Below are 27,341 nucleotides of genomic sequence, written 5' to 3'. Positions count from 1 at the left end.
TTGTGTTTTTGGCTACGCTTCGATCAGAATGAAATAAGGCAATTCATTATGACCTCAAGCAATTCGCGAGCTGTGGGCCCTGATGGGATCTCAAACTTTGTGATGAAAAAACATCTCGAAGTTTGGAGTTCCATTCTTTTTAAAATATTCTCTGCCATAAATAATCATCAGAAATTGCCCAAGTCGTGGACTGAAGCAATTACAGTACCCATTTATAAAAAAGGTGATCGTCAACTCCCGATGAGCTACCGTCCAATCTCTTTATTGGATGCTCCCGCTAAGATATTCTGTAGAATCATATTAAAGGAACTCAATGAGCGGGTGGATGAAAATCGGCTAAGGGACCCTTTGCAGTCTGGATTTGTGAAGGGCATGGGCACGATCCCAAACTTCTTGGCCCTGACAATGATTCAGTCTGAACAAGTTGATGGTGGACTTCCGTTATACCTAGGCTTCATTGATTTTAAATCTGCCTTTGATTCTATAGATAGATCCATGCTCCTAGCTAAACCTAGGCAACATCAGTGCCCCTTATCGCTAGTAAATCTAGTGATGTTACTACATTCAAGCACATCCATGCGAGTGAAACTAAATATGGAAGGCAAATTATCTCCACCTATCCTTACACATAGAGGGGTGAAGTAGGGATGTGCCCTTGCATCATTCTTGTTTAACTTTTTCATTCTCGATTTAGGCCCTGCTTTAATGAACTGTGTAGTAGATGCGCCTCGTATAGGTTGCCAAAAGGTTGCCTACTTACTATGCGCAGACGATTTGGTTCTGCTGTCTCGTACACCTATTGGCTTACAAAATATATTGAACCAACTAGGAACCTATGCAGTGGCAAATAATTTTATCATCAATACAGCCAAATCCCAAATACTAATTTGTAATAATAACACTTCTAAAAAATATCATCCAAAATGGTCTCTTCAAAAATGTGAACTTGCCGTGGTTGTGAAATATAAGTACCTTGGAGTGTACATTGAACACAAGAAAACATTAAGCATTATGACTGGTGAAATGAAGGCAAAGCTGAGTGCCTTGATATCACAATCAAAAATCCTTTTGAGAAAATTTGGGAAGTTCTCATTGAAACACATTGTGTCATTTTACAAGAAGGTAATATTGATTATTTTGTATGGAGCTGAGGCCTTGGTGCCACAGGATCGTAAGTTCTGGGCCAGTTTAGAAGCAAGATACTGGAAATCTGTCCTATCACTTTCACCTGGAACACCGCTGGCGATATTGCGATTCGAATTGGGATTGGTATTGCGATTCGAATTGGGATTGGTATCCTTGTATGCTCAATTGCTTTGGAAGCAGTGTGCCCTTTTGCGAAAAATGCTGGAAGGTTTAGGGAAGCCTACCTTCCTGAATGTTCTAGCCCAAAAACTTATTAACAGCAAAAAATGGCATATCAAGAAAGTGGAGAACTCACATTCTAAGTGCCGCATCCGATGCCTCTGTATCAATTGAGCTCCTTTTGACCAACCCTGATCGCGCGAAAAGCAAAATCTACCAATTTGATTGGATTGGTAACAAGGCACTATGTTTAAGACTTAAAGATTTTAATTCTGATGCATTTGGCACCAAAAGATATGGGGTTATATCTGATTATATGTTGAAATTTCCATCACATGTATGTCGACAGAAATACCTAAGATCAGTATGAAACAAATGACATCTTGTTTAGAAGGAAATGAATACCAAAGGAACAGAACTTTTTGCGATTTTGTCAAATTAGTGATCAAAGAGAAACTTTACAACATCTCGTAATTGAGTGTACTGCATTGAATGATACAAGAGTTAAATGTTTTGGGAAAAAATTGAGTGTTCAGAGCCATTTAGATCATGCTCAAATATGGAATCTTCTGTTCTCTAACCCCAGAATAACTGTACAGATTGCAACTGTGCAATTTTTAAATATAATATTTCCTGATACCTGAATTTGATAATTGTGAAGAGTAATCATCATTTGACATGTAAGCTGAGAGGGACTATGTATACTTGTTGCCTTTTGTGACAATTGTTGAATTGATAAATTGTGTTTGTACTGTGTATAGACTATTTAAAAGTATAGGTATTTGATTGTGTTTTATGAAAATCAATGGAATATTTGAAAAGTTGGTTTACCAACTATAACAAATTTAAAAAAGAAAAAAATATATGGAAAAAAAAAATCACGTTTTCAATCAGACTAAATGAGTGTCTTTTGAATGAAGATCAGGTTTCTCAAACACCTGTTGCAGGGAGCAGCATCCCTCCCATCCATGGCATATGGTGGTGGGAACATGAGATGACTTAAACTCGATGCTGTTCCTGGCGCTGTATCCGGAGCTGGTGCGGATGGGAGCTGTGTCGTGGTCGGCGTGGGTGATTGCTTGCAACACCAGGCTCAGTGTGGGCTAGACAGCGGTGGAGGGTCAGCCTTTGTAGTAATACTAGTCCTTACAAAAGTGCACCACGTAGAGGGGAACACTGAATCCTAAAATTACCCGTTTGTGTGTGCATAAATGTGCATGTGTAAGTTTGCCAATTTGAATGAATTCCAGAACAACACGCTTAAAGTAGTTTGGACTCGGCCCACATGGAAGAGTTTCCCTTGATAGGCCGAGTGCAGGGAAAGGTGAAAGGTCCTATCCTGGTGGCGCATGCAGGACCTAGGTATCCTGGTTGATGTGTACGTTTTCGGAAATAGTATCATTGCGCAGTCTTTCGTTCTACTAATTGAAGCGTCGACCTGCTCCAAATTCCCATTTCCCTTTTTCCTTTATCTTCCTGTCTCCACCCTCCATATTCTAGCAAGCCTGGCCCCAAGTATTCAATTGAATCTGATTTTCCAGGGGGTGTTAGGGACCTGGCTGTCCATGTTGCTCATCTGTGCATAATGCGTTTATGGTACAGCTCAGTTGGTTTGTTGGAGGCAGCCCCACTGATGCTCGCTAGTGGGCACTGGGTTTCTGGTCGCAAGTCCGAGACAGTCTGATCTTTTCTATCCATTTTAAGAAAGGCGGGCCAGGCCCTCACTTCTTTGGGGTGCTACTCGGTGGGAGTGCTCCACAAATGGAGGCGGTCCGACTACAGTTTAGGAGAATCAGGCGGGACTGGTTCTGAAGTGGTTATCTGCTGCGGCAAAGTCATGACAGAGTTACCAAATGCGCAGGCTAATGTATAAAACATTAATGCTGCTCTGTGATGCTACTCAGTGAAAGAGATGTTTACGCTGCTGTCAAAGGTGCTACGGTCCTGTCAGTGCTGCTATGTGTTAAAGGCATTTGAATGTGATGGTGTTCTGTGGTGAAAACAGTTAGTGCTGCCCAGTGGTAAAGGCATTTGATGCTGCTCAGTGTGTCAGTGCTAAAAAAGCACAGTGAAGGCGATTAATTGTAAAGGTTTAAATTAGGTGGGCCTGGGAAGGAGTGGTGACGATACAGTATTTAGGTGGCTCCAGTGTCACAATAAATATGTGCAGGAAGCTCTATGTTTCGACCTGGGCTGCCCTGGGTCTGTGTTATTGTACCTGCTACCTGCTGGCTCCTTCATGCAGTAAGATTTTATATGTGTATGTCACATTTATCAGGTCATGATCGATTCTCTCTGAAAGCTCTCTAAGACTGAAAACAATCTGCATCCACGCCACGCGTCTCATTTTAACCCATGAGTGAAAGCTCTTATCTTCTACAATTCGACATGTACATACCGCTACAGGCTAGGGGTAAGATTCATAATTTTAGTGTACAGAAATGGAAATTTCCCTTAAACTGTAATAAATATTGCTGCATGTATGTGTATTTATTGCATGCCCATTGACTAGGAGTGTCCAATGCACAGTGGTTCTTGTAAGAGCTGATTTCCTAGGTTCCATTGTACAATTATAGGACACAGACAGTCAATTGTACTTCTGCATTAGGTATAAAGTGTGGCAAGCACAGGTGTGCACCATAATTTGTCATAATGTGGTCCTTTTGCTCTCAGTCCAAACTGTTGGCTTTGGAGCCTAGTTTTTGACCTTGTTTCCAAACTTCGCAGCATAAGGCTGTCGCGTTCTGTAAACCCTAGGATTGTATTTCAGAATGTACTATATATCCAGAATATGGGGATTAAGGCAATCAGCAAAACTAATTTAATTTAAAAAAAAGCTATTTCCCAGAATGCCTTGCACACTGCTTCCTCCTAGCCTTTGCAGGTCAAGTGAAATAAAAAGACCATTTGTGCTGGCAGACGGTTGCATTTCCTGACACCTGAGGCATACAATCATTATTCTCTCTTAAAAGCTCATTTTTGTTTATTCCAACGTTAGTCACGGTCTCTGGCATCTAAACGCTGGCCCTTATTCCAAACAGCCTGCTTTAATATATATTGGGTGTATAGTTGAATTTACAGATCCTACTTAAACAGCTGAACCCAAATACACCAAATGATATGAAACAATGTTTTCTCTGTGCTTCCCTGTGCATTGGGAGTTTTGTTACAGGCCCCTCAGTAAGGGACCTCTCAGAGGCCGTGTATGGTTCAGATTCAGTGGCCTCAGAGCCTATCATTGCACTCGACCCTAGCCTGTTGACCCATGCACAATAATGTATCTTTAACTGCTATTTTCCAATATAACAATGGGGTAGGAATTACAGAGAGCGGGGAAGGAAAGAAATAAGGAGGAATGGTAGAAGAGACAAAAACAAGGAGGGTAGAAGTAAAGAGGAAAGATGGTAGGGAGACAGGAAGGAAACAATGTGAGAGAGGAAGGAAAGGAGGAGAGGAAAGATGCCCATGAAAAAAAGGGGAGAGAATGGAAGGGGAAGCAAGAAAAAAGGAAGGAACAAAAGAAAAAAGAAAAGAAAATCAAGAGGAAAGTAGGGCGGAAGGGATAAGGGAGTGATGGATGATGGGAGGGAAAAAGGAAGGAACTGCTTGCTCCTCCTAGCTTACTCCCGTAATATAGAGCAGCATGTTGACGCTCGCTGGCACTGCTATGATCTGGGCATGATCTGCAGGTAGCAGGTTCAAATCGTTGGAAGGCCAACTCAGCCTTTCATTAATTAGAGGTTGATAAATGAGTACCAACTACTTCATTTGGGAATGATTGTATGTAAATATGTGCTATGTTCAGTGCTTTGGCAAACGCGCTATTTGAATAACAAATCTTTATCAAATGCCGGGGCCATGGAAAAGGAATGTTATCGTTTTTTCAAGTGTTTACACAAAACATTACATGCAACAAACACCATTAACCCTCCATAAGTAGCATTTTCTGTAAAGTTGTCAATTGACATGATTCACGGATGAAGGTTTGAGGGCCACTTTTTTGGGTACGGGTCACTTTTTTGAGGTGTCCGGGCCCATTTCTTGTCCCAGTCCGACCCTGGCCACGATAGGGTTCAAGGTAGACTTCATCAGGGAACCGAAGCAAGCAAGGACCCCGACCAAGATTGTACTTCAAGATGGAGGGCACTTCAAGATGGAGGGCATTTACCTCCTCATGGACATCCTCAGAGGGATTGGCTAGCGAGGATAGACCTGAAGGATGTGTACCTTACGGTGCCAGTGGTGCCAGAGGACCGCCGTTTCCTCTGCTTCATTTAGGGAGAGCGAGAATGGCAATTCAAAACTCTGCCATTTGGCCTCTCCTCAGTCCCATGGGCATTTACCAAGCTCATAAAACCATTGGCAGCAGCGGCCAGGGAGAGGAGCATTCGAATGATTGTTTAACTCAACATCCTAGTTCTAGCAGCGAACAAGGTGACGTTACAGAATCAGTTTCAATGGCTGCAGAATCTGATAGAGACCCTAGGGTTCCCCATCAATCGGGAGAAATCAGAGCTGGCTCCCACTAATAAAGTGATCTTCCTGGGATTTGTAGTGGATACCAGGGAAGTGAGGGAGACCAAGAAAGAGATCAGGGCGTGTCTCAGAAAGGCGATGATATCGCTCAGGAGTCTAGCAAGGATAGTAGGCCTCCTAGTGTTCTCCATCCAGCCCATATTTCCAGGTCGCTTGTATTACAGAGCTCTGCAAAGACTGACGATAAAGCCTTTACAACAGGGCTTTGGGTATCACCAACTGGTTCCCTTAGACCAGGTGAGCAGGACCGAGCTGAGCTTGTGGCTCCAGAACATGGAAGCATGGAACGGCCGAGCCATCTCCGGAGACGTTCCAGATCTGATCATAGTCAGACGCCAGCAGATCTAGCTGGGGAGCCAAGTGTAATTCTTCCGAAACAGGAGGAAAGTGGAGCCCAGAAGAGCTAAGTCTTCACATAAACTGTCTGGAACTCCTGGCAGGGTCTTTCATGCTCAAGATGTTCGCGAGAGACAGCGTGAACTGCTGCATCCTCCTAAAATGGATAAGGTGTCTGCAGTGAGATACCTAAACCACCTAGGAGGAACAGGATGCTAGCCAAACTAGCAAAGTGCTTCTGGCACTATTGCCTGGAGAAGCAGTTGTCCACCCCAGCGGAGTATCTGCCAGTAGAACAGAACGTGGTGGCAGACTGGAACTTCAGGTATCTGCAAGATTCCAGCAACTGTAGACGACAGAGGGAGGTTTTGCAGGAGATAGAGGAGTTTTGTGGCCCTCTGGACATCGATCTATTTGCCTCAAGACTAAGTACAGAGTCCCAGGTTCTTCAGCTGGAGGTTACTGTGATGAATCCTATGGATGTCTCACTGAACCCCTGCCTAAAGTGTCCTCACAGGTGGCTCGGGAAAGGTAGACGCTTTCTGATCCTGACCTTGGGGGTAGTGTACTATGGGAGGATCACCTGGGAGGAGAAAAGGGCCAGGGTGGTGAGGAGATCCTGTGGGATGAAACGCAGTAGTGTCCTTTGAAAGGGACCACATTTCAAGATTGCCAAAAGAGGTAATGGTTTATTGCCATTACAGAGTATCTGAACCTCATAAATATTCTGTGGCTCTGGGCACAAATACCCTAAAACCTAAACAAACCTTCATAACAGAAAGATCTTTCAAGGTATCTCAGGATAAAAACCCTCCTTACCCCCAAAGGTACAATGTAAAAGGATCTAGCAATATTGCCTTAAATCAATTGTCTTCCTCTGTAATAACCAATTCTAACGGTTCATCTTTTCATACGTTTAAAGGCAATAGATCTACCATTAAAACTAAGAAGTTGCTAAAAAGAGCTAACTTTGTGGTTGAGGACTAGAAGTTCCATAATTCCACGAGTACTGGGACAAGGAAGAGGGCTTAAGAGGCATGCTGTAGTAGTAATCAGGCAATTAGGCCTAACAGCCTTACACCTGAAGGAACCTGGGAGTCATAAAAGGCCCCTTCAGGTGCAGGCAATGAGAATGAGCTGGAACTGTGACTGGAGTGCAGGTTGTAGTAGCAGAGGTAGAAAGAAGAAGACACAGTGTTGGCAATATATGCAGAAGAAATGAGCGAACCGAAGGGGCGCCGGAACGCTGATACTGCTTCTTCTGTGAGGGTCCTGTTCCCCCAAACTCTGAGTTGCAGAGGCTGCGCAGTGGAAGGTGTGCAAGAAGGCTGCCTTTCCCCATGTGGGCCTGATTGTGAAGATTGCTGTAGCAGCGGTGTGTCAGAGATCGAGGGAAGGAGCTGCATGAAAGTCGTGGGTCTCAGGAGTGAGAGGGGCTCCTTTGTCGAGTTGCCGGACTGGAGACACCTTCATCGGCAAAGCATCGTGGCTGGAAATGTCACTGGTTCTGATCTGAGGAAGTAGAAAGTCCATATTGCTCCAAGGAGTAAACCAATTGCTATTGTTGGAACTTTGGTTAACAAAACTTTACTTTGACTTTGAAATATCAAGAACTGATTCTAGACCATTTTATCTAAAAGGATCTCTGTGTTTATTTCTTTTGTTGAACTTTGAAGTAGACTTTCACTTTGAATACTGGGGAAGGGAACTCACCCAGGTTATTGAGAGGTTATCAAGAAACTGTGAATGTTGTTGATACTATTTGAATTGCCATATATATTTCATTGTATTTAATGTTTAGGGCCAGATATCCTGTGTTAGAGTGTTTCCCCTTAGCTTTGGTTAGGCAGGGAAATCCTCAGCAGAGTAGGGATAGTGAGGCATTTAATATAATTTATACTTTAATAAAATGGCATATTTTGAACAATCATCAAATAGTTTTCTGCTTCGCATTTCTGACCCCTGTAAGGAAGGCATGGTATCAAAGTAAGACAGACACAAGTGACCACAGTTCAAGGGTGTTTATTGAACTTAATCAAGAGTGTGAAAAATGCCTACCTAAACCTAAATCTAAGATGGGAGCAAGCTACGACCATCAAATAATAATAATACAGTCCTAGTGGAGTCTCACTCATCAAATAAAAAGAGCCTCTACTAAGAAACCTATTGCCAATCCTTAACGCTAAATTAGAAATAGTGTGGGGTAATGTTCACGAAAAAAAGAAAGTAGTGTTCACAAAATGATAAGTCACGATGTTCAGGCCATTGGCCTCCCTTTCCTATATTTTTAGCACAGCATTTTTCCACTCAAGGTGGTTCACTCGAGCATAGCACACTCTTTGGCTTCTTCAGCACGAGGACACAGTTCCGTTTACCAATATCAGGGCCTTCTGTGCCCAAGTCTCTTACGTTCAAAGGCTCTTGATTCAGAGGGCCTGATGGATCAAAAACAAGAAAAAAAAATCCTTTCCAAATATTTAAGTCGTGAGATTCACTCTTCACCCTGGATCCCCCTCAGCCAGACTCACATCTCTTTTTTATACCATTATTCTCCCTCAGCCGGGCTCGGACCAATTTTAGTTCGTAGGCATCCCTCAGTCGGGTTAATGTTTGCCACAGCAATATCCTCTCGGGTGACTCACGGTTCCCCCCGTATCCCCCTCTTTCGGGCTCAGATCCCCTTTCATACAATTCGTCTCCCTCAGCCAGGCTCATACAAATTTCAGTTCATAGACTATCGAAGACGTTCGAATGTGCATGGGATTTAGCTTGACACGCTGCAGGACCACTTCAATTTCACAGTATAATAATTCTCATACACTCAGTTGGATACCTAACAGAGAGCTTCAAGTGAGCACCCACGTGACGCCGGATCGCTCTGTATCTGGTACCTATTTCGGTTTCATAAAGTTCAATCACATGCAAGTCATTTTTCTTCATACAATGTTGCTGCTCGGAACCTGGAGTGGAACACTGTCTGGTCTGGTATCAGTCTCTCCGACTCACCGTCTATGCTGAAATCACTGGCGTTGCTTTGTTGTCGGAGCCAAGGACAGTCCCACGGCAGCGATCTCTTCTCCCCACCTTGGCCATCAATGCAGGAGGGCCCTGTGTACCTTCGACACACACTGCACTGTTCTTCAGCTGCAATTCCCGGTCTTATATTTCTTGTCCTCAAGGCCTCTTGAAATTCGTGGTTCTTCTCCGAAAAGGTCAAGCGTAGTACCCCCTTGCCGCCCTCTCTGGTCTTGCCGCCTTTCTCCTCGGTTTAAACTGCCATCTCGGAATTGCTGCTTCCTCATGCTTTTTGTGTTGCTCAGAGTCTGCTTTCGTGCTCCGCCTTTTATCTGTTTGGGGAAGTGTGATGGAAGTCAGGCGTGTGTAATTATCAGGAATTGCCTACTCTGCCTGACCCTTGTGTTGGGACATGTCAGGTATACGGCTCTGGTGTTAGTCTGTTGTCGCTCACGATGAACTGTCCGTGAGAAAGTGTTTGTGTCAGAAAGGGGGGAGGTTAAGCTTCTAGGTGTCCTACCTGGTAGGATGGGGAAAAGGTGTTACAGGGAAGAGGATACTGCGTCTCACCCTTTGGTGTCCCCCTTCTACTCCCCGAAGACCCCACCATCCAGGTGATCCTCCCGCACTGGTCCACCCCCAGGAACTGGATCCAGTATCGATGACTGTGTCCTGGCCACCTGGAGGACAGATCCCTGGGGACTACCGGGTGAGACACCTTCAGGTTTCTCACACCCCTCATATTAGATCCAGACTCACTTGGAGCAGATGCTTTTCTGCATCACTGGGAGGGAGCGATACATTTTCTGAGGACTCTTCCTCAGAATCAGGGACCTGCTATGGGATCCCATAGGTCAGTGTCATCATCTGAGAATGGCAGACACCCTTCCACTGATAGCCTGCAAGGTATCAGGAGTAAATGGAGTTTGCCAGGCATTTCAGAACACGCTGCCCAGCTTATCAAGGAGTCTTGGGCTCCATTTACACTCAAGAGCTATGAGGCAGCATGGAGCAGGTGGTTGTGCTGGTGCCAATAGCCGTTTCTGCCCCTCTAGTACAGATGATTAATTATTTAGTGTTTCTAGCGGGAAGTGCCAAAGCATTCAGGGAGCAAGACGTGCATAGATCAGCAATCACAGCTGGACACTCAGTAGTGGATGGGAAACAGGTGGGGAAACATTCAGCGATAGTTCGTCTCCTAAAAGGAGTGAAGTGCTAAGCACGGCCGGCGCCCAACTACGCTTACCTGTGGGACGTCAACGTTGTCCTTGTGCTATTCCTTATCTGGACGTTTAATAATTATTTGCCCCTACAGCAGCTGTCAGGCAAGCTAACTATGTTGTTATGTCTGGTATCCTGTAGAATAGTGTCAGACATCAAGGCCATAGAGGTTGACAGGAAGTTGTTCGCCCCTGAGTGGGTGGCATTTAATGTGGTGAAAAGGGCAAAGACTCAATCCAGGGTTATCTCCTATCAGTATTTGCCAGATAAGCCTAAGCTGTGTGTGGCATCTTGTATTAAGGATTATGAGAGTAGCATGGCAGAGTTTAGGCCAGCAAGGATCAACCAGTTTCTTATAGCACGGAGAAAGCCTTCCAAGGCGGTAGCTTCTACAACTATAGCCAGATGGGTCAGGGGTATCATGGCGCAGGCAGGAGTAGACTTGTCCACATTCGGGTGGCATTCAGTGAGAGGGACACTGGCCTTCAAAGCATTCGTAGTAGGGGCCAGTTTGCAAGATATATTGCGAGCAGCTGGCTGTTCCATTACTCCTCCTTTAGGGGTTTTATTTTAAGCCAGTGGCCTCGGTGGTGGTGCCGGTAGTGCAAAGCTTTGAACAGGCGTAATGCTCGCCTCCGATCTTTACATAGAATGAAGATTATTTTTAAAAACATTTCTTTATTGACCGATTCGCATCTCTTCAACATTAGCCATACATAGTTTTAAAAAATATATATTTTTATTGATTTCCAGAGCAAGCAACATGCAGTGCACCTTAACATGGTGCATTAAACAAACCCCTCCCAACCTCCCACCACCCCCCCTAGAGTCTCGCCATCGACAACCGTAGTCTCTTAGTTCACTGTCACCACATCTCCATCTCCATCCTGGGAGCTTTCTGATTCCGATTTTCCAGGCTCCGGGCTTGATAGAGAGGCGACCAATTGTAGCCAAGCTGTCAGCGTTCCCGCCTCCTCCTCCCCCCCCTACACGCTCCTTCCCTCCAAGCAACCGTCTCAGCGTATGCCCATTTCAGAAGGTCCTTCCACCATGCTTCTACCCTTGGTCTCGCTTGTGCCTTCCAACCCATGGCTATCCTGCATTGTGCTAAAGTGTATGCTAGGTCTTTTAGCTTGCTGACATGCTTAGATTTGTGTGGTCTAGGAAAAACCCCCACCATGCATGCCCATAGGGAATCCACTTTTAATCTAATCCCTTTGTTGTTCAGCCGGTCCGCTATTTCTCCCCAGCGTATAGCTATTTCAGGGCAGGCCCAGAACATGTGTAACATCCCGGCATTCTCCTCCCTACATTTTGGCCAATACTGTGTAGCTGCATTCGCAAACTTGGCAATTTTCATGGGGGTCATATATGCCCTATGAGTGATATATAGCTGGACCTGCTGTAATCTGACATTCCTCAAAACTTTTTTATGGTATCTCTGCATCCTCTCCCATAATCCATCCCTTATGGTCTCCCCACTTTCTTCTTCCCAATCCCGCCTTAGTTGGACCACTTCCCTCCCCACCTTAGACATCAGTATTTCATAAATTCTGGAGACCTCATGGCCTCCTTCTGACACTGTTTGAAGCGTTTCTATAGCATCATCTGGTTGCTGGGCCAAGTCTATCTCCGACCATGTCCTCTCTACTAGTTTCCGCAGCTTGGCGTATGTGATAAACTGACCACTATGTAAACCCGTATCCTCCCTTAACGCTTCGAACTCTATCCTTCCCTCCTCCCTCCACATGTCTCCTAAGGTTGTCACACCCACGGGTTCTCAGTGTTCCCCGATTATCTTCCTCAGTTGTCCATCCACCCCTTTCAGGGTCACCAAGGGGACTTCCTGGGAGCATAGTAACGGGCACCCCATCATTCTGCAGGCTTTGTGCCAGATCTACCTGCTCAAGGTTAGCAGCGCCGATCTCTTCCCCTTCAGGGGATCAGACACCCACATCCACTCGTTTAGAAAATAAGGTTCACATTCTGCCCTCAATAATCTGGACTCCGGCGTGATATCCTCAGATAGCCATTTTACTACATATTGTACATAAGTTGGCCTGCTAGGTAGTACACCTCAAAGTTAGGTAGCCTGATCCCTGCGCAATCATATTGGTTTTGCAATTTCCATAGGGCTACCCTGTTTCTAGAGTTATGCCAAATAAACCCCCTGCATATGCTATGTAGCTTGGAGAAGAATATTTTTGGTATCTTATATGGGACATTTGCGAAGTTATGCAACAACCTCGGTAATGCAACCATCTTGAGTAGTGCCGCCCTCCCCATCATGGTTAGGGGCAACCATGTCCAGAATGTCATGCTCCGTTCTAGCCCCCTAACTGCCTCCTCCGTATTGTTCTTATGCTCATCCTCAACCTTATGGTATACATTCACTCCCACATATCGGAAGGTGTCTACCATCCATCCAATCTGCAACACTGGTAGTGCCTCCTGGGACAACCCCCTATATCTGCCTAGGGGGAATATGGTGGATTTCTTAGGGTTAACCGTTATGCCCGAAAGAAGTGCACATCGCTCCAAGACCTCCAAGATGTACTGCAGGTTCTCTTCCAGGTATTGCAGGTACAGCAGCATGTCATCCTCATATAGCAAAATCAAATGCTGTCCTCCTTTCATTTTAATGCCCACTTCCCCATACTGGTATCTGAGATACGCCACTAACGGTTCTAGTGCTCGAATGAATAGCATTGGGGACCCGGGGCATCCCTGTCTGGTTCCTCTACCCAACGTCCATCTGTCTGAAATACCCGATCCTGACCGGACCCTGGCAATAGGTTCACTATATAGTAGCGTAATCCACCTTAAATACCCCAGCCCCATCCCATAGTTTACCAGGACCCCCAGCAGCCATGGCCACCTGACAGAGTCAAATGTCTTAACTGTGTCAAGCGATATTATTGATATTTCTTGGGAGCTCTCAGCCGTCTGATCAATAATGCGGTGTAGCCTACGGAGGTTGTACTCCATGTGGTCATGGTGTATCAGGGTATTAATTATTGGCTTCAGTCTATTAGCCATCACCGCGGTGAGGATCTTACTATCCTGATTCAACATCGAAAGCGGTCTGTAGGATCTGCAATCCGTATCCGGTTTACCGGGCTTAAGAAGTGGGACTATGATCGCTTCCCTGAGAGACTCTGGCATCTGCCTCTGTCGAACGCTTCATTCAACATGTCCAGCAACGGGGGGGAGAAGTTCTGACATATAAGTCTTGTAAAATTCGCTTGGGAACCCATCTGCTCCTGGAGCTTTATTAGTGGGTAGGATTCGGATTACATTTTCTAATTCTTCCAACGTGAGTCGTGTATCTAACCTTTCCCTGTCCGGTTCCTCTAGTCTGGGTAGAATAATTTCCTCTAATGTTTCTTTTATGTCCATTTCTTCTTCCCCCGTCTTGTCCGAATACAGATTCGGATAGTATTCATGGAAACACTTGTTCACCCGTTCTTGGGTGTCCTCAACTGTACCATCCTGCTTACGTATCGCTCGTATCGCCTGTCTAGGTGTTTCGTTTTTGCACAGCCAGGCCAGCAGTCTGCCTGGTTTGTCCCCTTCTGCGTGCTGTGTTTCTACATATCTCCTATAGTTCAGGTTACTCAGCCTTTCCCAGTGGGCTCTGCACTTTTCTTGTAATTGTTGTATGGACTCGGTCCTTTCATGGGAATCCCCCCGTCCTTCATTTTATCTTCAGTCTCCCTTTCTGTGTCGTGCAACTCTGTTAAAATATCCCCTTGTAGCTCTTTTTACTTCGAGATCACTTCCCCCCTCATTACCACTTTAAATGCTTCCCATAGCGTCCCCGCTGACTGGACACTACCCGTGTTTAGTTTTAAATAATCCTGTATGGCCTTCCTCAAATCTTCTCTGAATATGGTATCTTTAAGTGCCTCGGCTCTGAGCCTCCACGTCAGTATCTTCGGTCTGGGCGGTGAGATCTGCCACATTACGACCAATGGCGCATGATCTGAGAGGACCGCTGCTTTGTACACTGCGCTTTTGACATCCTGCACCAGGGAGCTAGCCAGGAATATATAATCCAACCTAGTATATAAGTCATGCGGGGCCGAATAATGTGAATAGCTTCTATGTCGTGAGTGCAGCCATCTCCATATTTCGGTCAGCTGGAAGTCCTGTGTAAGTGTAGCAAGGGCCTTTGCCACTGGGTTCGGTCTGGTCATCTTGTCAATAGATCTGTCTAGCTTGGGATCTAGCGTGCAGTTGAAGTCTCCTCCCATTATCACCAATCCATCTATGTGTGGGCAAATTTTAGTATACATGTTTCTAAAGAATATTGCCGTATCATTGTTTGGGGCATATACGTTAATGAAATTGACCTGTTTGTTGCTCACCAGCCCCTTCACCATTACCAGTCTGCCGACTACATCTGCCTTTTGTTGTAGCAATTTAAAAGGGTTGTGGGGTGCTATCCATGTAAGAACCCCTCTAGCATACGCTGATTATGTGGCTCCCATCGTGGTCCCTTTCCATCTTCTCTCTATCATCCCTAGTTTCTCTTTAGTCAGGTGGGTTTCCTGCAGCATGGCTATGGGCCTCATTACACGGAATGCGGTAAGGGTTTACCGGTACCGGTAAACCCTTACCGCCTTACTACGAGGTCCCTTTGCGGGACCCGACCTCAACGGCTGGTTTTACCAGCCGTTAAGGAACGGGCTCGCAAAGGGACCTTGGTGCTAATTACGGTACCGCAATTTGCGGTACCGTAATTAGCTCCTTCCCCATTCACATTGAGCCCTATGGGGGCAAAAATGGGAATGGGGAAGTGCCTTGGTGAACGGGGAATTACCGCCCCCACTCACCTTGGAGTAGGGCGGTAATTCCGGCGGCGGCAACCATGGCGCCAATAGCGCCATGGTTACCGCATACCGTGTAATGAAGCCCAATATCTATTTTTGTCGCTTTAAGTACATCATAATTTTGTTCCATTTAATATAGCTGTTCAACCCGCGTACGTTCCAAGTCACAATCTTTAAATCTCCCATTTTAGCCATACCCCACTCTCCCACCTTCTTCTTCATGTTCCTAATGTTTAGACTTAGTTGAGATAGTAGACTCTTTGCACTGCCTTTCGGCAGCCCCCTCCCCCCCTGACCCTCACCCCCCATCTCTCCCCTACTCCCCTCACAACTCCCCCTCCTTTCCTCCCCCTTAACTCCTCCCAACTGTTGCCCAGCTCCATCCCTGGATCTCAGGCTCCCCAACATCTCAACCTCCTCCCGGTTACCCTGGTGCAAAGGTTGCAGCAGGTGGATACTTCCCTACTGTATCCTACCTAAACAACCTACTGGGTTTGAAGTTGCGCTTCTGGTATTGCTCCCGTGTCACAATGTCAGTGTCTCATACAGTACTTATTTAGGTGGCCCTTCCCAACCACAAATCCCAAGTTCAGCTGCCCTTAGTCCCAACTCTTCCTAAGGAGGAAACTGCAGTTCACTTATCCTTATCCTCCGACCTCCAACCGACCACCCAGTCTGGGCAGCTTATCTCGTCCATCCATAGCCATACATAGTTACTGTATATTAAAACATTGGATGACGGGTGATTACATTCTGAAACAAGTACAACTTCATATAAAACATAAGGTCGAACCAACGGGTATTATGACGACACATTGTACATGGCAGGGAGTTTACAGTGGGTCAGGTAAGTCTTCAGTGTTCTGTGGGTACCCCGCAGCCACCCCAGCAGGGGCCACTTTTCGATGGTGGCCTCGAGTGCTCTCTGCCCCGGAACCGGGTCAATCCGAGGCACTCTCCCGGGTTAGCAGATATGCTGTGAAGGGGTTCCAAATGTTTTAAGGCCGATTTTGCAGCCCGCATTAGGTTGCATATTCTTTGTCCGTGTCACTTGACCAAATCAGATCTTTTAACCATACACTCACCCTCGGAGGGGATGCACTCGTCCATTTCATCAAAATGCACCACCTTGCCGCAATCATGCAGGTCGAGAGTAACTTTCACTACTGTTTTGGTAACACTGGGAGCCATCCAAACATGCAGCACAATAATACACAAGGCACATTCTGCCCCAGCACCTCTGTCATGGTACCCGCCACTTCGTCCCAAAAGGATCGCAGTTTAACACAGGCCCACAGCATATGTAACAGGTCAGCTGGGTTCACATTGCATCTCGGACAATTAGCGTTTTTTGGACTGTCATACTGGTGTGTGCATGCAGGGGAGATGTATGCTCCATGCAAGGTTTTAAGTTGGATTTGCTGCAGCCGAGAGCTAAAGGCACAGTTGTGTGTAGTACCACATATCACCGCCCACTCCTTGTCTGTGAGGGGCACCCCAGAGTCTTCTTCCCACTTCCTTCTACATTTCAAGCGTTCCCAGGGCGTATGCGTCTGAATTAGCTTGTATATTGCCAAAACCACTCCTCTGTACCCGGGGGAACTACTAATGTATTGTAACAACGGAGTTGTGTGTGGGATTACCGGGCACTCTGGTGGCCACCCTCTGAAGGCTGCTTTCATTCTAAATTATTGCAGTGTGTGCTGAAAACCACTTCCCATTTTGTCTACAAACAGTTCCTGAGAGACGAACACCCCGTTCAGGTAAAATTCATCCAGTCTGGCAATGCCCGCCCCCCTCCAGTCATGTATAATGGCCTCATCACAAGTCGGTGCCAGGGTCTCTATATTCCAAAATGAAATGCCAGGGTCGAATGGGCGATCCACCACTAGCCTTTTCAGAGCTCACCTCCAGGCATGCACTGTGCAGGCCACTGGGTCGAATCTACATTTGTCTGGCATTCTGCCAGAGATCAGCACTCCCTGAAGAGAGGATGGATACACCGATCGTCGTTCTATGTGCACATGTGGGTCATCTGTGCTCCCGGCATCCAGAATGTTGCAAAAGATAATTGCGCCGCCAGAAAGTACACTTCCACGTCTGGGGCGCCAATTCCCCCCTGCTCCCAAGGCAGCGTCTGTGGCTCCCATGCAATACACAGGTTTTTCGGATACCAGGCTAATTTAATCAGTAGGGAACGCACTTCTTTAAAGAATCCCATCCCCGGCCATACTGGTATATTTTGAAACATGTAAAGGAGTTTGGGGATTACCATCATTTTAACTACCCCAATTCTGCCCAGGAGTGTGAGAGGAAGCCTACACCATCTTTCCACACTAGTTTTTAAGATTTGTAGATACTTATTGTGGTTGTCCTCAAGCAGGGTCTGGCATCTCTACTAGCCGTTACCCCCAGATACGTGACCGTGAGCTGCTCCCATCCATATCCCTTGGCATTTGGGGGCCGAGCAGTGTCCCCATTTAGAGGGAATAGGGGGAACATGGCCCTCTTTATTCTGAGTCCGCAGGCATCTCCGAAGTCCACAACTTCCTGCGTTAGCAGGGCTAAATTGCTTGCAGGGTCATTGATGTAAACAATTGCATTGTCCGCATACAGTGATATTAGTTCCCTGCCACCCCCCCATTGCCAGACCTCTATGACCATGAAACCTCTGCAGCCAAGCCACCAGCACTTCGATTGCCATGGCGAAAAGTAATGACGAGATTGGGCACCCTTGTCTGGTACCTCACACTAGTGTGAAGAGGTCGGACCGCGTGTCGCCGATGCCTATCTGGGCGCTCGAGCCTGCATACAAAAGCTGTACTGCGGACAGGTAATATGCCGGGACCACCAACCGGGATAGTACCTTGAATAATGTCTAGTAGTGCCGCCACTGCCTGTGTGTTAGGATCTATGTGGGCTAGTATTGCATACAGTCACCAGAGGTTCAGGGAGGTCGACCTCCCTGGGATAAACCCAGATTGGTCCATATGGATAATTTGTGGGATGGGTGGGAGCAATTGGTCTGCCAGCACCTTGGCGACTATTTGTATCCAGGTTCAATAGGGAAATTGGACGATATGAGGAGCATTCCAAGGAATCCTTTCCGGGTTTAAGGATTAGCGTTGTCACTGTCTCAAGCGTCGTGGTGGGGAGATGCCCCACAGTCAGCCCCTCCTCCCACACCCCCAACATGTGCTGAGCTACCTCAGGGCCCCACTCCTTATAGAACTCTGCAGTTATTCCGTCCGTGCCCAGCGCCTTGAGGGAGGGGAGAGCACCTATTGCACAGAGGATCTCGTCGGCCCTAACAGGAGTCGCTAGGACCTCTATAGCTTCAATGCTGAGCTTTGGAAGAGCTGCTGCTCTAATATACTCCTCAAGCTCTGCTTTCCGCAGTGTGCCCCTTGAGGCATACAGGGTCTCACAGTATTGTCAAAAGACTTCTGCAATCACACTTGGCTTCACAATCACGTCCCCTTCTCTCATTCTCACAGCCGTTATCTGCCGAGAGCCTCGTTCATGCCTCACCAATGCCACTATATATCTGCCCGGTCTGCCCTCCTCCCCGTATCAGCGGACTATCCCTGGTCGGGCTAAATATTTTACCTCCTGTTCAGCTAGTATGTTGAAGAGATCCAGCGCTTCCCTCAGTTTAGCGAGCGAGCCTGGTGTGCTCCCCTGTCTAGCCCCCTACCACCTTTTGATTTCAAGCTCAGTGTGGTTTAGCTGCCTGCAGATCCGTTTTAACACTCCCATTTCTAGTGACATACATCCACCGCGAAGCACCACCTTGAACGCCTCCCACATCGTTCCAATCCTCGGTACTGTGCCCAGGTTCTCACAGAAGTAGTCCTTGACCAGGCTGTGAATCTCGCTCCTGAACACTATATCTGACATTACTGCTGGCTTGAACCTCCAGTGGGGGCGAGGTATTGCCAGATCCAGGCGCATGGACCACAGCACCAGGGAATGGTCTGAGAGACCTTGGGAGCAGCACACATTCCTCCATCCGGTGCACAAGATAGGGACATGCAAGGATATAATCTAGCCAGGCCGAAGTGTTGTGAGCTGTTGAGTGAAAACTGTACCCCTTATGGTTTTAACCGCCTCCAGACAACCTCCAATTCTAGTGTGTCCATGGCGCTAAGAACCGCTTCCGCTGCCCTGGAGCGTCGTCTCCCCCCACCAGTTCTGTCCTTTCGCGGGTCTAGTGTCACACAATGTTAGTATGTAAGTATTTTTGGCAGTGCCCCAACAAGGTGTTAAAGAATTCAGGGTCATCCACGTTTGGACTGTATATGTTAACAAACGTGAGCATCTTGTTTCCCAAGCATACTGAGACAATAACATATCTCCCTCTAGGGTCAATTACAGTGTCGCTAGCATGGAACCCCAATGATTTGTGCACCAGTGTCATCACCCCTGCTGAGTATGCTGAGCTTGTGGTAAAGTATTTGCAGTTGCCACAGCTTCTGGCGACCCCTTCATTACCCTTCAGGTGGGTTTCCTGTAACATAACTATCCGAGCCCCGTGTCGCTCACAATATTGTACCAACTTTACTGGCTTTGCGCCGATTATTAAGACCCCGAACATTCCAACTGATTACCTTATGTGCCATAACTTGGATTAGGACTGAAGACAAAGGCTATTCCACCCTGTGTGCTCAACCATCCGGAGATCCGGCTTTTAGCCATTTTCGAGAGATACAAACCTTTTTGAACTAACTTAAACCTGCCACTCAAGCAACTGTCCCCCCCTCCTACCCCAACAAATACCATCCCTACCTCCCCCCTCCCACACCACCCACCCCCAACCTGCAGTGATTGGATCCCCCCAACTAAGATCCCTCAACAACCAATTTACCAAGGGCTATAACCCGGGGGCGCTGGAAACCGCCACCCAAGTGACCCCCACCTTTTCGGACCTCAAGGGGAGGTCTTGAAACATATGATTTCTTTCACTTGCAGCCGGGTTGGCTCATTACATTTCTAGCATAAGATTTTCAAGACCCATCAAGACTTCCCCGCTTGTAGCTTCTGTTTGTCCGACTACCAGCCTAGGCGAGGATCGTGCAGCTTCACGAGCAATGACCAATCAACGCTCTGTTCTTAATGCATATATTGTAAGGTCTGGTAGGCCACTTCAACAGGGTTTCAATGAACTCATGTACAGCCTCTGGGTCTGTGAAGAAGTGGGCCCTCCCATTATGTTGGACCTTCAATTTGGAGGGATATTGCATTGAATACTATATTGCTCGGTCCCGAAGCACCCTCTTTGCCACCAGGAAGGACATGTGGGCTTTATGGACTGCTGTGGTGAAATCCGGGTAAAAGGACACTTTAGCATTCTCATATGTGTGGTCTCTGAGTTCTTTCGCTCTTCGCAGTATGGTATCTCGGTTCCGGTAATTCAGAACCCTCGCGATCCCTGGGCGTGGGCTCTGTCCCAGTCTCAGGGCAACTTGTGACACCCAGTTTACCCTCTCCACCAGGAACGGAGATGACAGCGGCGGTCACTGCAGGACATCTTTAATAAATGTCTCCATGAACACTTCCATATTTTGTTGCTGGACTGACTCCGGGATCCCCACCACTCTGATGTTATTTCTTCTCGTCGCCGCCTCCAAGTCTTCATTCGTGTCCCTGATGGTCTTCACCTCTCTGCGCAATTCCTGGATTGCCTGTGTCGTTGCATTGCAAGTGTCCTCAAGCACCCTGGTCTCGACCTCAGAGGTTCTGCTGCTTTCCTTGTGAATGCGTTTTACATTCTATCAACCTTGTACGCCATTCTGTCAAGTTTCGTGTTGATGTCGGCGAAGCCCGATCTGATTTCTGCCAGTACCTGGCTCAGCTCCGACGCCGGGCGTCTCCACTCGGTGCAGCAGTCGCCATAGAAAGGGGTTCGGTAGTCAGCATTGTGAGAGCTTCTTGATGGGCTTCCAGCTTTTCACTTTCCTTACGCGGCTCTTCCTTTTGGGTAAATGGTAGGCGGGACTACAGCTTGTTTCCCTTCGCAATATAGCTTCTGAGGGATTCACCTCCCTTGTTCCCCAGCACGGTTTTGTGCCACGGGGTGGTGCTGCCTGGGCCGCCACCAGTTTTGTGCCAGCCCCTGGTCTGTGGCGTCTGCGCAGTTCCGGCTTCTCACTCGTCCAATTTTTGGGGCTGTGTGCGGGGTTTAGCATTGCCCTGAGCAAGTCTCCCAGTCCTACTCATGCTGCAGCCCTGGAGGACTGTTGCAGTGTGCCCTGGGGTAGCTTGGTCTCCAGTTGCCGTAGCTCCCTGCCCCTGGTCACTCCCCTGTTCGCCAGTCGTCACTGCGCACAACCTCTTTAGGTCATCAGTTTGTTGGGGTGGCTCAGGGTGGTGGTCGCTGGGTCCTCCCGGGGCCTCCCTGGGTATGTAACTAGAGTTGAAGCCCCCACTGTGGTGCCTCTTAAAGGGACCGCTCCTGTTTTACTTTCAAGGAGCTGCAGGGCACTGCGGTGCGGCGGTTGGGCTACCAGGGGGCGGGCTGCCGAGGAAAGAAGCGGCACAGGGGTGCCCAGGTATATAAAAAAAAAAAAGAATATAAAGGGAACAGGAGAGAAAGGAAGGGGTTTTTCTGGGGGGTTCCCAGCTCCAGGGGTGAGTGGGGGGGGGCCCTGTGGGGGTCCTCTAGTAGGTTAGCAAGAGAGCTGCTAGGAGGGGTTTCTCTCCAGGCCCGGGGGTGTTTGGCTAGGTTGGGGGGGTTTATTAAAAATTTTAGATAGAGATAATAAAGTTGTGGGGAGCAGGGGTTATTTAACCCCTTTGGGATTTAGCGGTTAGCGCAACTTCTTTGGGGGTTTCGCCCCTATTAGGGGCCTTTCTTTCCACGGGTAGGTCCCGGCTCGGGGGCATAGGTAGCGGGGAGCGACAAGGGGCGCATTTTAGTGCACCAGTAAAAGTTGGTGCACGATGGTGGGACAAGGTGCAAGCAGGGAGGGGTTGGTGGATGCGAGGGCGCTGAGGGAGGCCCTGGCCATAATTAGGGCAACTAAGGCCCAGCTGGAGAGGGCGGTGGGGGAGGTCACGGGTGAGGGGGAGACAAGTGGGGGTAGGCCGCAGCGGAGAGCGGCAGCTGAGGGGGCTGTCGCGGCAGTGGTGGCTTGCACCCCCCAGCGGGGAGAGGGGAGGTTTGGGAATCCAGGGGCAGGAAGATGAGGAGGGAGATAGACAGGAGGGCGACGGGGAAGAAAGGATTTCAGGTGGGCAGGCACGTGGGGAGGGAATGAGGGATAGCATAAGGGAGCAGCGGGTGCGCAAATGGAGGTGGCTGAAAGGAACCACGGTGGGGCTATGGTGGAGGTGCAGAAGGGGTGCAAGGGCAGCGGGGAAGAGGGGGGAAATACCTACGGAAGAGTGCGGGTGGGAGAAGGAGAGGGAGGTCCCCATCAATTGAGGTGGATAGGGCGGGGTGCGGAACGGCTCCCCCTGGTAGGGTGAGTGAGGGCGGAGTGTCCCCTCTTTCTGTTTGTCCTAAGATTCGCCGGTACTTTGCAGCCAACCGGATTTATGTCAGCAACTTAGTTTGCAGGGTTTTCTCGTAGTCTGTGAGGGCCGAGGGCCTCCCCACTGCAAGTTCTCCCCTGGCCCGGGGGGATATTCTGCACCATGATTCAGAGGTCCTGGTGCTTAGCCTTTGTGCTGTTATTCGTATGGCCCGTATCGGCCCTATGTGGTCCTCGCGTGTGGTAGTGGGCGGTAAAGAACCAATGTAGTTGAAGGCGGCCAGCAACTGCCTCTCAGAGAGTCACTGGGGAGGGTGCCGCTGTGGTGTTGTTTCCCAATAGCAGCGTGAAGTGTATGCAGACCCGAGCAGTCCCCAGCCTCACCCTGTTCAGGGCCAGCGTTTGCCGCGCCGTGTCCCGAGGGGGAGGGCCAGCGGCAGTATTGCAGGCAAGAGATGGTCGGCCAGTAGCAGAGAAGGGTACTTATTTGGTCTTCAAGGTGGCTTTGTCTCAGCACCGGGAGACAAACCAGGCGGGAGTCGCCCACAGGCTCCACACGTAACCTCCTTCCTTCCTGTGTCGGTGGTATTCTCCAGGGCAGACTCTCTCTCTCATCCCAGCCTAACTCACACCAGTCTGGGCACCCGTCCCCTCTTTCGCCTCTGGGGCTATAGGCCCACCTCGTCCCCTCCTTCCAAAGAGGAGTCAGGGTCCAGCCGCACGCCCCTCTCCGCCAACAGGCACCATTCTCGCAGCGTCAGGACCAGCGTGGGCCATGGCCAGCCAGGTCTCGGACTCCGCCTCTCCGCCAGCAGGTGGGCGCCTGCCTGTCCGCTCTCGACCGTTCTGCCTTGGTGCCACACAAGGTGGCTATTCTGCTTAGCCTACAGTTCCCGGGCCGTGCACAGGCAGACGCATGCAAACTGCAAAGCCTCCTGTGGCTGTGACGCCTCCACCAACACTCTGACTTTTAGGGCACTTCAGGAAGCCAAACTCCTACCGTTGCCTGCCGTGCAGTTCAGCCGGGTTTCACCAACTTCTGGGCTCTGGTAGTCACCAATGGGTCCTAGACCTGCCTCCCCTTGTCCGAGGTCCTGCTGGAGCTCACTGAGATGCAGCCGTCTTTGCGGCAGGCTCTCTAGCAGCACCAAAGAATGAAGATTACCCAAGCTTACAGCACAGGGAGTCTTAACTCTATTAAAGAAACAGAGGCAAGCATTATTCCCACCCTTTATACGTAGCGATTGTGAAGATGCAATGTCCATGTGATAAACTGAGCTGTGTGTGCGGCCGCCTATTCCCGCCCTGATCTGTGGTTTTTCTTTCTATGCAGGAGGAGACCAGAAGAATGACTGATGCTGCCAATAGCAGAGGGAGCAGGCGCAGATCCGGGTCGGGGATGATCGGGCATGCAATGGAAGTGTCAGAATGATGTTCCTCGTTTGGCCATGGTCTCAGTTTCCTCAGAGACAGTTTGTTTGTGATTCAGTTTCCTTTGGGGACAGTTGGTACAGTTCAGAGCATCTAAGAAGAGGAAGACACCTGTACAGGACATGACATCACAGAGTGCAGATAGGAGGAAGTGATATATGGAACTACAGGACACAGATGGGAGATAGGGAGTTGTAGTTTACAGTTTGGCAAAACATTTAAAATAAGAAAAAACAGTTTACATGTTTTATGGATGTTGTATTCGTTTTGAAGCTGCCGAAGAGTTAGAATTGAAGAAAGTTGAATCATAATGCTCGCCTCTGTGTCTTTAATAGAATCAAGACTTCCTGTGCTGTAAGCTTGGGAAATCTTCATTCCTCTCCCTAGCAGATACTTCACAGATTAACTACACTAAAGTTATTTCTTATTATAAATCGTATCTTCTTAAGATACTTTGGAAAAAAAACATTTGTATACAATGTATGCACCATAAAGAAAAGTGTGTCTCCATACTGCTGGTGAATAACAAGGCCCTACACAGTAAATTGACTGGACTCAAAAATGATAGCCAGTGATTAAAAAGCCGGGTGAACAAGAAAACTAATTTCTAAGTGTGAGAACAAGTAGCTTTCAAAATAGGAGCCAACTTCACCTTTTGAATAAGAAGCTGTTGAATAAGAAACAAACTTCAGCAACATAGTAGATTAAACAAACACAGGCTGCTTAGTTTGAGAAATCAGGTGGTGTCTCACCAAATAGTTCCTGGGGATCTGTCATCCAGGTGGCCAGGACACGACCATCACTTTTGGATCCAGTTCCTGGGGGGTTGACCAGTGTGGGAGGATCACCTGGGTGATGGGTCTTCGGTGAGTGGGACACCAGATGGTGAGACGCGGTATCCCCTTCCCTGTAACAGCCTTACCCCATCCTACCAGGTAGGATATGTAGGAACTTTACCCCCCCCTCCCTTTTACAACACAAGCACTTTCTCATGGACAACCCGCGAAGAGGGAAAACAGACTAACACCTGAGCCGTATACCTGTCGTATCCCAATACCATGGTCAGGCAAGGTCTGGCAATTATCCAATTATCGAGAATCACACACACCCGACTTCCATTACACTTCCCCACAAGGATAAAAGGCAGAGCACAAGAGCACACTCGGAGCAAGGCTAAGCACATGAGGAAACAGCAGTTCCAAGATGGCAGTTTAACGAGAGGAGAAAAACGGCGAAACGAAGCGGATTGCAAGGAGGGAAGTTCCCTTGAACTTTTCGACAAGGAACCGTTACTTTCACAAAACCTTGAGAACAGAAAGTCTAATTTCAAATGGCTTGACTATCGTGACATATAATTTCTTGAACACTTTTCTTTTGCATAACATTGTTTCCCACATTATTTGTATTTAGATTTAAGGATTGGAAATTGGTTTATTAGTATAGGCCCCCTTTTTTGACAAGACATCACTAGGACTGCGTTATTATCATTTGATGGTCGTAGCTTGCTCCCATCTTTAGATTTAGGTTAAGATAGCTATTTTTCAAACCCAATTGAAGTTCAATAAACACCCTTGAACTGTGATCACTTGTGTCGTTTTACTGTTTGATACCATGCCTTTCCTACATTAGTGACGTAGAAGAGGGGCTAGCAGGAGCAGAGATTGCTTGCCCATCTACATCAATTAGCTGCCCACCTTGGAATTAAAACGTTTATCCAGGGGTCCACTGGGAGATGTTCCAGTTCTAGTGCAGTTCCTTCATAAACTTTTTATATAGCTTTGAAGTTTGACATTTGCCTTGCAGCATTATTAAGGGCAGTAAATAGAAGCATTTATTCTTTCTATGTTAACATTTAAAAAACAAAATGAATTGAATGTTCACATTCTCATCGAAATATATTTGTCTTGTGTATTACAAAACAAACATCAGAAGATCTTGCAGTTTTCCTATGTAATGCTGCAGCGTAATGATGAAGCAGGAGTCCCTTGTTCTACAAAAGTACATAAAGGACTTATTTGTGCAAAGGTTAGAACTCAGCAAGAACAGTAGATCTGCATTGTCAGTCCAGAAAAAGTAGATACCCCTCCATAACAGAGGCAATGTTTTTTGTTGGCCGAAGATCCAACCACCTCATGTTCGGTATTAGTAATACAGACTCATAAGCTGACTAAAGTGCGTCCATTTTCATAGAATAGAAATCGCCATTTTGTTTTTGACTTTCGCTTCTTGCTTTCTGAACTTTTGAACTGCTTTGCTGTAAGTTTATTCTATTCCACTAGTACATTGTTATTCATGCATAGAGCAAGGCCGCAAGATACTTGTTGAAACATAACGCTGGCGACCCAGACAGTAATGCTGATCTCCTCCCTCACAAATCCTTGGAAGTAAGCAACAAGGCATTTAATCATTACGCAGGTGCCAGCTAGTCTTGCTCATGCGGTTGAAATGGTAGAAATGAACAATTAATGGCTTGAATTATGCTCTCCTTTGCGGCCTCCCTTCCCTGAGCCCAGTAGAGCCCTGGAGATCGAGTTGACACCTAGCACACTAATAGAAACTAGAAGATAGCGAGGCCTGGATTGTGTCTCTCCCCTGCACACAGCTTGCTTGCAAGAACAGTTCTCTAAAACAAAGAATTGTGTCTGCAGGCTCGTGAAATTGCAAACTGTTGCTAAATGAATGTCTGAAGGTGTCATACTCGTCACAATTATCAATCGTTGAACCCAATTCAAAGGATATACATTATGGGCGGTATTGAATATGTCACAGCTGATTGTAAGATGCTCGCGTTGTATATATGTAACTGTTGTAAAATCCTCGCTCTCTTGCATCCCTCGGGGTCTGGAGACACACGTCGCGGGCGTGAGACCCAGTTGGCCAACTGAGACTATTTGCTTTGCAATAAACCCTAGCTTTGGGAATACAACCTCGTGTCTGGCGTATCAGTTCGTGTGTGGTGATTCTGCCTTGTTTCTATACGCGAGGGTCCCCTAGGGGCCACATCAAAATGGCGCCCGAATAGGGACCCTGTCCCACTTGTTCCATCGTGTACGTTGGAATATAAGGAAGGCGAGGAAAACGGCGAGGACAAGACGGTCGAGCCGGGATCAAGAGGTGTTCGGGGCGCCCCTGTGAAAGTGAAGAGAGACTCCTTTGCAGATCTGTACACAGCTGATCCCTGATCAAC

General features: G+C 47.6%; 1 long non-coding RNA gene across 1 annotated transcript in view; it reads left to right on the top strand.

Moving 5' to 3' along the window:
* The window catches only part of LOC138453542 (uncharacterized), a 163,611-nt gene extending 136,531 nt beyond the window's left edge, over positions 1-27,080 (top strand). Inside the window, exon 2 of the long non-coding RNA XR_011260462.1 lies at positions 24,057-27,080. This is a non-coding gene — a long non-coding RNA (uncharacterized lncRNA). The remainder of the gene's footprint in view (positions 1-24,056) is intronic.
* The last annotated feature ends 261 nt before the right edge of the window (positions 27,081-27,341 follow it).

Source organism: Ambystoma mexicanum, chromosome 4p, assembly GCF_040938575.1.
Source record: "Ambystoma mexicanum isolate Mex_15411 chromosome 4p, UKY_AmexF1_1, whole genome shotgun sequence".
Lineage (NCBI taxonomy): Eukaryota > Metazoa > Chordata > Amphibia > Caudata > Ambystomatidae > Ambystoma > Ambystoma mexicanum.
This window is presented reverse-complemented; position numbering and strand designations above follow the sequence as displayed.